This window comes from Octodon degus, unplaced genomic scaffold (genome assembly GCF_000260255.1).
Source record: "Octodon degus isolate 3935 unplaced genomic scaffold, OctDeg1.0 scaffold00092, whole genome shotgun sequence".
Classification (NCBI taxonomy): domain Eukaryota; kingdom Metazoa; phylum Chordata; class Mammalia; order Rodentia; family Octodontidae; genus Octodon; species Octodon degus.
The window spans coordinates 542,884-549,261 of NW_004524668.1; the positions used below are offsets into that span (position 1 = coordinate 542,884).

General features: G+C 43.7%; 1 pseudogene across 1 annotated transcript; it reads left to right on the forward strand.

Annotated features, from left to right (window-relative positions):
• Nucleotides 1-147: 147 nt before the first annotated feature.
• On the forward strand, nt 148-1,331 carry LOC101590498 (annotated as a pseudogene). The gene is made up of 3 exons (XR_001117217.1): nt 148-201; nt 655-813; nt 924-1,331. The product of XR_001117217.1 is annotated as an NADH dehydrogenase [ubiquinone] 1 beta subcomplex subunit 8, mitochondrial pseudogene (transcript).
• The last annotated feature ends 5,047 nt before the right edge of the window (nt 1,332-6,378 follow it).

Here is a 6,378-nt window from a genome sequence, read left to right on the forward strand (position 1 = left end):
GCCAGGCCCCCTTAAAATTTTAAATAATGTAAGATATACCATATTTCTTATTTTATTTCATTCTTTTTCTGTTATTATATTGGAAAAGGGTGTTGGTTTGTTTGTTTGTTTTTTGAGACACGATCCTGCTATGCAGCCCAGGGTGCCATGAACGTGCAGGAATTGAAATCCTCCTGCCTCAGCCCCCTGAGGAGGAGTAAGGTGCTGGGATTACAAGGCTTGCCCCACCATGCCCAGCTTATGTGCATTTTCTTTTTTCTTTTCTTTTCTTTTCTTTTTTTTTTTTTTTTCAGTACTGGGGATTGAACTCAGGACCCTGCACTTGCCAGGCAAGCGCTTATTCTACTGAGCCATCTTCCCAGCCCCAGCTTGTATGCATTTTCAAGAAATACAAAAGCTGGGACTGAGGATATACTCAGTGGTTGAGTATGTCTAGTATATACAAAGCCATGAGTTCAATCCCCACCATCACCACATACACACTAAAAATAAATAACAGGAGCCAGGGAGATGGCTCAGTGGAATAAGCGCTTCCCTGGCAAGCACAAGGGCCTGAGTTCAATCCCTGGTTCTGCAAAATAAATAAATAAATAACAACAGCAGTAATAATAGTAATAAAAGAAATAAAAAAGCAGAGAGTGACCTGGAAAGAAGGCTCTGGCTCTGGGTTTCCAGTGGCTGCAAAGCACAGCTTGGCAGGCAGTGCCTTTGGGGGCATGGATAGCCTCCCATATTACCAAGGACATGCTGCCAGGCTCCTATCCCCTGACCCCAGAGGAATGGGCAGCCACCACCAAGAAGTATAATATGCATGTAGGGCCGGGGAGATGGCTCAGTGGAATAAGCACTTCCCTGACAAGCGTAAGGACCTGAGTTCAATCCCCAGTTCAGCCAAAAAAAAAAAAAAAGAAAAAGGAAAAAAGAAAAAAGATAATAATATGCGTGTGGAAGACTATGAGCCTTACCCAGATGAAGGCATGGGGTATGGAGACTTCCCAAAGCTGCCTGACTGCTCACAGCATGAGAGGGATCCACGGTATGAATGGGACCGCCCAGACCTGAGGTTGAACTGAGGTGAACCGATTCACTGGCATCTAGACATGTATATCCAGAACTGTGTGGACACATCTCCCACACCTGTTTCTTGGCATATCATGTGTAACCATCTCTTCGGCTTTGTGGCATTCATGCTTTTTATGTTCTGGGTAGGGGAGATGTACCCCAGCTACCAGCCTGTGGGGCCAAAGCAGTATCCTCGTAATAATCTGTACCTGGAATGAGGTGGTGATCCCAGCAAAGAACCTCAGCCGGTGGTTCACTATGAGATCTGAGGGTTTTTGAACTGTTGTGCCCTCTAACAAGGACTCCTCATTCCTAGAGATATAACCTGAATGAAATGCTGAATAAAACTTTTAAAAAAGAAAGAAAGAGGGGCCAGGGAGATGGCTCAGTGGAGTAAGTGCTTCCCTAGCAAGTGCAAGGTTCTGAGTTCAATCCCTGGTTCCGCAAAAAATAAATAAATAAATAAAAAAGAAAGAATAAGAAATAAGAAAATCTGTGCTGGTGAGATGGCTCAGTGGTCTAAAGCACCTACTTAGAACAAGCTTAGCAAAGCACATGGACCGCGGTTCAAATCCCCCAGCACCACATGCCAGCCATCCCAACCCCCTGGTGGGCTGAGCTGGACACACACACACACACACACACACACACACACACACACACAAATAATTTTTAAAAAAGAAATAAGAAAATCTAAGCCTGGCTAGTCATTTGCCCTGCATTTCTCCAGCTCCGTTGTAGGCGAGTAGAACAACCATGTGACTAGCTCTGGCCAATGAACTGTGAGCAGAAATGCCAGGCCTCACTTCTAGCCAGAGCACCTAATAGCAGTGCATATTCTCCAGAGCTGTGACTTTTCCAGTAGCCAGATGCCTGATAGTGGAGGAGATGACATCTGCTCCATCAACCAGAGTCCCTGTGTGACGCTGATGAGCCTCCTGCAGATCTGGCTGGGCTCTGTTGGTGAGAGTTTAAAGGAAGGTTAATGTGGATCTGTCAAGTCACTGAGACTTTGGAGTTTTTGAGTACTAAGTTATTCTTTTTTTTTTTTTTTTTGGTACAGTGTCTCACTATGTAGATTGGACTCACAGTGATCCTCCTATATTCAGCCTCCCAAGAGCTGGGATCACACGCATGCCACCACACTCAGTCAAATTGCTGTCTCAGTGCACCCCAGGGGCGTGGCAGGCACAGCACGCTTGGGAAGGAACCAGACCTGCCTAAGCAGGCCCTTTAGTCCGCTGAGCTGTCTGGCCAGTCCTTCATAGTTGTTTATGATGCAGGGCATTGCAAGCAGAGCCACAGCGTGGAGCTACACCCCCTAGCCTATGTTTTTGAGACAGAGTCTCGCTAAGTTGTCAATTTGCACAGGCTAGGTTGCGTCTTTAACTTTTAAGGTATTTTTCAGGTGAGGTTTATTTTTTGTTTTTGGTGCTGAGGACTGAACCCAGGGCTTCCAGCTTGCTAGGCAAGTGTTCTACCGCTGAGCCAAATCCCCAGCCCCTAAAACTTTTTTTTTTTTTTGCAGAACTGGGGATTGAACTCAGGTCCTTGCACTTTCCAGGCAAGTGCTTATTCTAGTGAGCTGTCTCCCTGGCCCCCCTAAAACATTTTTTAATGATTAAAATATATAATCACATATTCTATTTAACCTGATATGTCCAAAATATTATTTCGATCACCATTTTAAAAATCATGAATGAGATGGGTAACATTCATTTTGATGCACCAAGTCTTCGTCATTTAGTGTGCATTCTTTGTGTGTAGCACCTCTCTTATTTCAGGGGTACTATAAACCCCCCGAAGCCAGCTGCCACTGGACAGGATTGCAATGGCTCCTAGGTCCCTCAGTTGGAAACACATTGCCCTAAGTCATACTGAATAAATAAATCTTTCTCCTTGTCTGAAGGATTTTTAGAAAAAGAAATCCAGGGTCCCCTGAGACAGGCTGGAGCAAAATTTCAGATCTATTCTTCCTTGTTTAGTCTGCAATGGGGGAAATTTTCCTTCCTGCATTACAATGGGCTGCCATTTCCCTCCCTTGGACAATTTATTCACCCTCTGCTCCCCCTTTCACTTTTTCAGTGGAAAAAGAAAAGAAAATTAGGCCTGTTAAAAGGCCCCAGTTGAAAGTAAAAATTGTGACGACCGTGGTATTTAAAATGTTCTGCGTGTCCACAGCATTTCAGGAGCAGAGATTCACTAAACCCCAGGCTGGGGTGGGGTGGGGTGCTGGGCTTCCTTTTCTGGAAGACGTGAATTTCAGACTTTATGCTCCACAGAGGGTTGGGAAGGAGACTGATCTCTAGGCTCAGATAGAATTCATTTTGACCTTGAATGTTGGCTTAGGACCTATATGTTAAGGATCAAGTGTTGCAGATAATGTAACTTCCTTTTTAAAGTTTTGTAAATCAATTATATTTAGCTTCTGTAGAGTGTGAATTTTGGCTTTCCATGTGTCAAATTTATGGTAAAATACACATAAGATAAAATGTAGCACTTTTGGGGTTGGGGAGATGGCTCAGTGGAATAAGCGCTTCCCTGGCAAGCGCAAGGGCCTGAGTTCAATCCTTGGTTCTGCCAAAAAAAAAAAAACTTTAGTTGTTTTCTGTGTATAATTCAGTGTTATCAGACGTCTTTGTTGTGTCATGCAACCCTCACCACCATCCCTCTCCATAACCCTTTCCATCTTTTTTTTTTTTTTTTTTGCTGGAACCGGGGATTGAACTCAGGTCCTTGCGCTTGCCAGTCAAGCGCTTATTCCACTGAGCCATCTCCCCAGCCCCACCCTTTCCATCTTTAAAAACTGCAACTCCGTACTAATAAGACAATCACTCTACCATTCCTTCCACTAACACCTAGTAACCACCATTTGGCTTTCTGTTTTTGAGTTGGACTTCTCTAAGGATGGCCTATAAGTAGCATCACACAACATTTGTCCTTTTTGTGACTGGCTTATTCTACTTAGCATAATGTCCTCAAGATTCATGTTATATGTTATATAGCATGTGACAGAATTTCCTTCCTTTTTAGGGCTAATATACCAGTGCATATATAGTCAGCCTTCTATGATCATGGATTTTGCATTTGTGGGTTCAATCAAGGAAGGATTGAAAACATTTGGGGAAAAGAATGCATCTGTATGAAACATGCAAGAATTTTTTCTTGTCAGTATTCCCTAAACAATATAGTATAATGGCGTCTGTACTGTATTAGGTATCATAAGTAGGCGAGAGATCATTTAACCCACACCAGAGGTTTAAACGTGTACTTTATAAGCAAACACAATGCCATTTTATATAAGGCCCTTGAGCATTCAGATTTTGGTATGGGGGGTGGTCTGCAGCTAGTCCTACTGGCTACCGAGAGTCTGCTGCCCACTGCTTTTGCTTATCCGTTCTTCTCTCTGGGAACCCTTGGGTCCTTCTACCTTTTGGGGAGTATTGCTGCTCTGAACATGGGTTCAATTTGAGTCTGTTTTCCTTTGGTGCAACTGAGAAGCAGACAGGGTACTGTCATTTACAGAGGATAATGGTTTATTTGGCTCATGGTTGTGGAGACTGGGAGGGACAGGGTCTCCTCAGGGGGAGGATTTGCTCAAGAGTCTCACAGTAGCGCAGGAAATCACAGAATGGCCTAGATTAGGTTCTCAATCTCTCTCTCCCTCTCCCTCTATCTATATTTCCATACTGGGAATTAGACTCAGGGGTACCATACTAAGCTACATCCTTAGCCCCCTTTCTAATTTTTTATTTTGATATTTGCTTTTGCTAAATTGCCCAGGCTGGGTTTGGACTTGTAATCCTCCTTTCTCAGCCTCCCTGAGCGCTGGGATTGCAGTGATGTGCCATCATGGAGAGAGCAACCCTGGAAATCTTTTTTTTTTTTTTTGTTCTGGAAGTGGGGATTGAACTCAGGCCCTTGCGCTTGCCAGGGAAGCACTTATTCCACTGAGCCATTTCCCCGGCCCCCTGCTTCACTTCTTATAAAGCCACAGCCCCATTGGATTAGGGTCCCATCCTTCTATCCTCTTTTAATTTAAATTACCTCCCAAAGACTGTGCCTCCAATTACCATAGTCTGACTAAATTTCCACCATTTTAATAGAGATTAAATTTCACCATGGATTTGGCAACATTCAAGCCATAGCAGGATACAAATGTTGGTTCCTTTTTTATTAATTTGTTATTATATATGTGTGTTATTGTGGGTGAAATGGGATTATGCTGCACTTACTGCTTGAGAAATCAGCCTCTTCCATTTACCAATATGTCAGAAGCATTTTTCCATGAAATTAAATATTCTTTTACCTCATCATTCTACGCAGCCAAGTAGTACTTTTCAAATGCATATACCATCATTTATTTACCCAATCTGCTACTGTTGGATATGTAGGTCATTTCCAATTGTTAATTACATCTGACAAATAGTTTCATGCTGTCCTGATGACCCGGCTCTGCCAGAATGTGCAGGTGGAGATGGTGGACTGGAGGAGGGAGGGAGCAGCCACCAGGGGCATCCTTCCAGTCCTCAGGCTTTGGTAGTGAGACCCCAGCTTCTGTGAGGCGAGGAGGGCACAGCCCTCCCTGAACCCTTCAGGAGAGTCATACAGCCAGCCGTGAAGAATGACAAAGACAGAAGGCTGTTGCTTGTTCTTGCTAGCTCTTTGGACATCTCTGAGCCTCAGGTTCCTGTTTGGAAAATAAGGTAGTACTAGTCCCTTTCTAAAAAATCTCGACTTGATAAATAAAAAGTATAGGTATGATGCTTTCATATACCTACACACTGTGGAATGGTTGAATTAAGCCAATTAACATATGTTTTACCTCACGCATCTTTTTCTTGGGTGAGAACACAACATCTGTTCTTTTAGCAGTTCTCAGGCCTACAGTACATATTATGTATTACCTAGAGTCACCACATCGGAAATGGGATCTCTTGAACTGAATTTTGGTTGAACTGAAATTTTGTATCCTTTCATCAACATCTCGAACACTTAGGTTGGTTCTATACCTAGTTTATTTGAATAGCACCACAGTGAACAAGAGTGTATAGAGCTTGCCTCAATGGAACCATTTCCCCTTGGCATATGCCCAGGAGTGGCAGTGCTAGATACCATGATAGCTCAATTGTTAATTTTTTGAGGACCTTCCATGCTGTTTTCTTTTTTTAAAAAAATGTATGGGGCTGGTGAGATGGCTCAGTGGTCTAAAGCACCTACTTACAACAAGCTTAGCAAAGCACAGGGACCGCGGTTCAATCCCCCAGCACCACATGCCGGCCAGCCCCGCCCCCTGGTGGGCTGAGCTGGTCACAC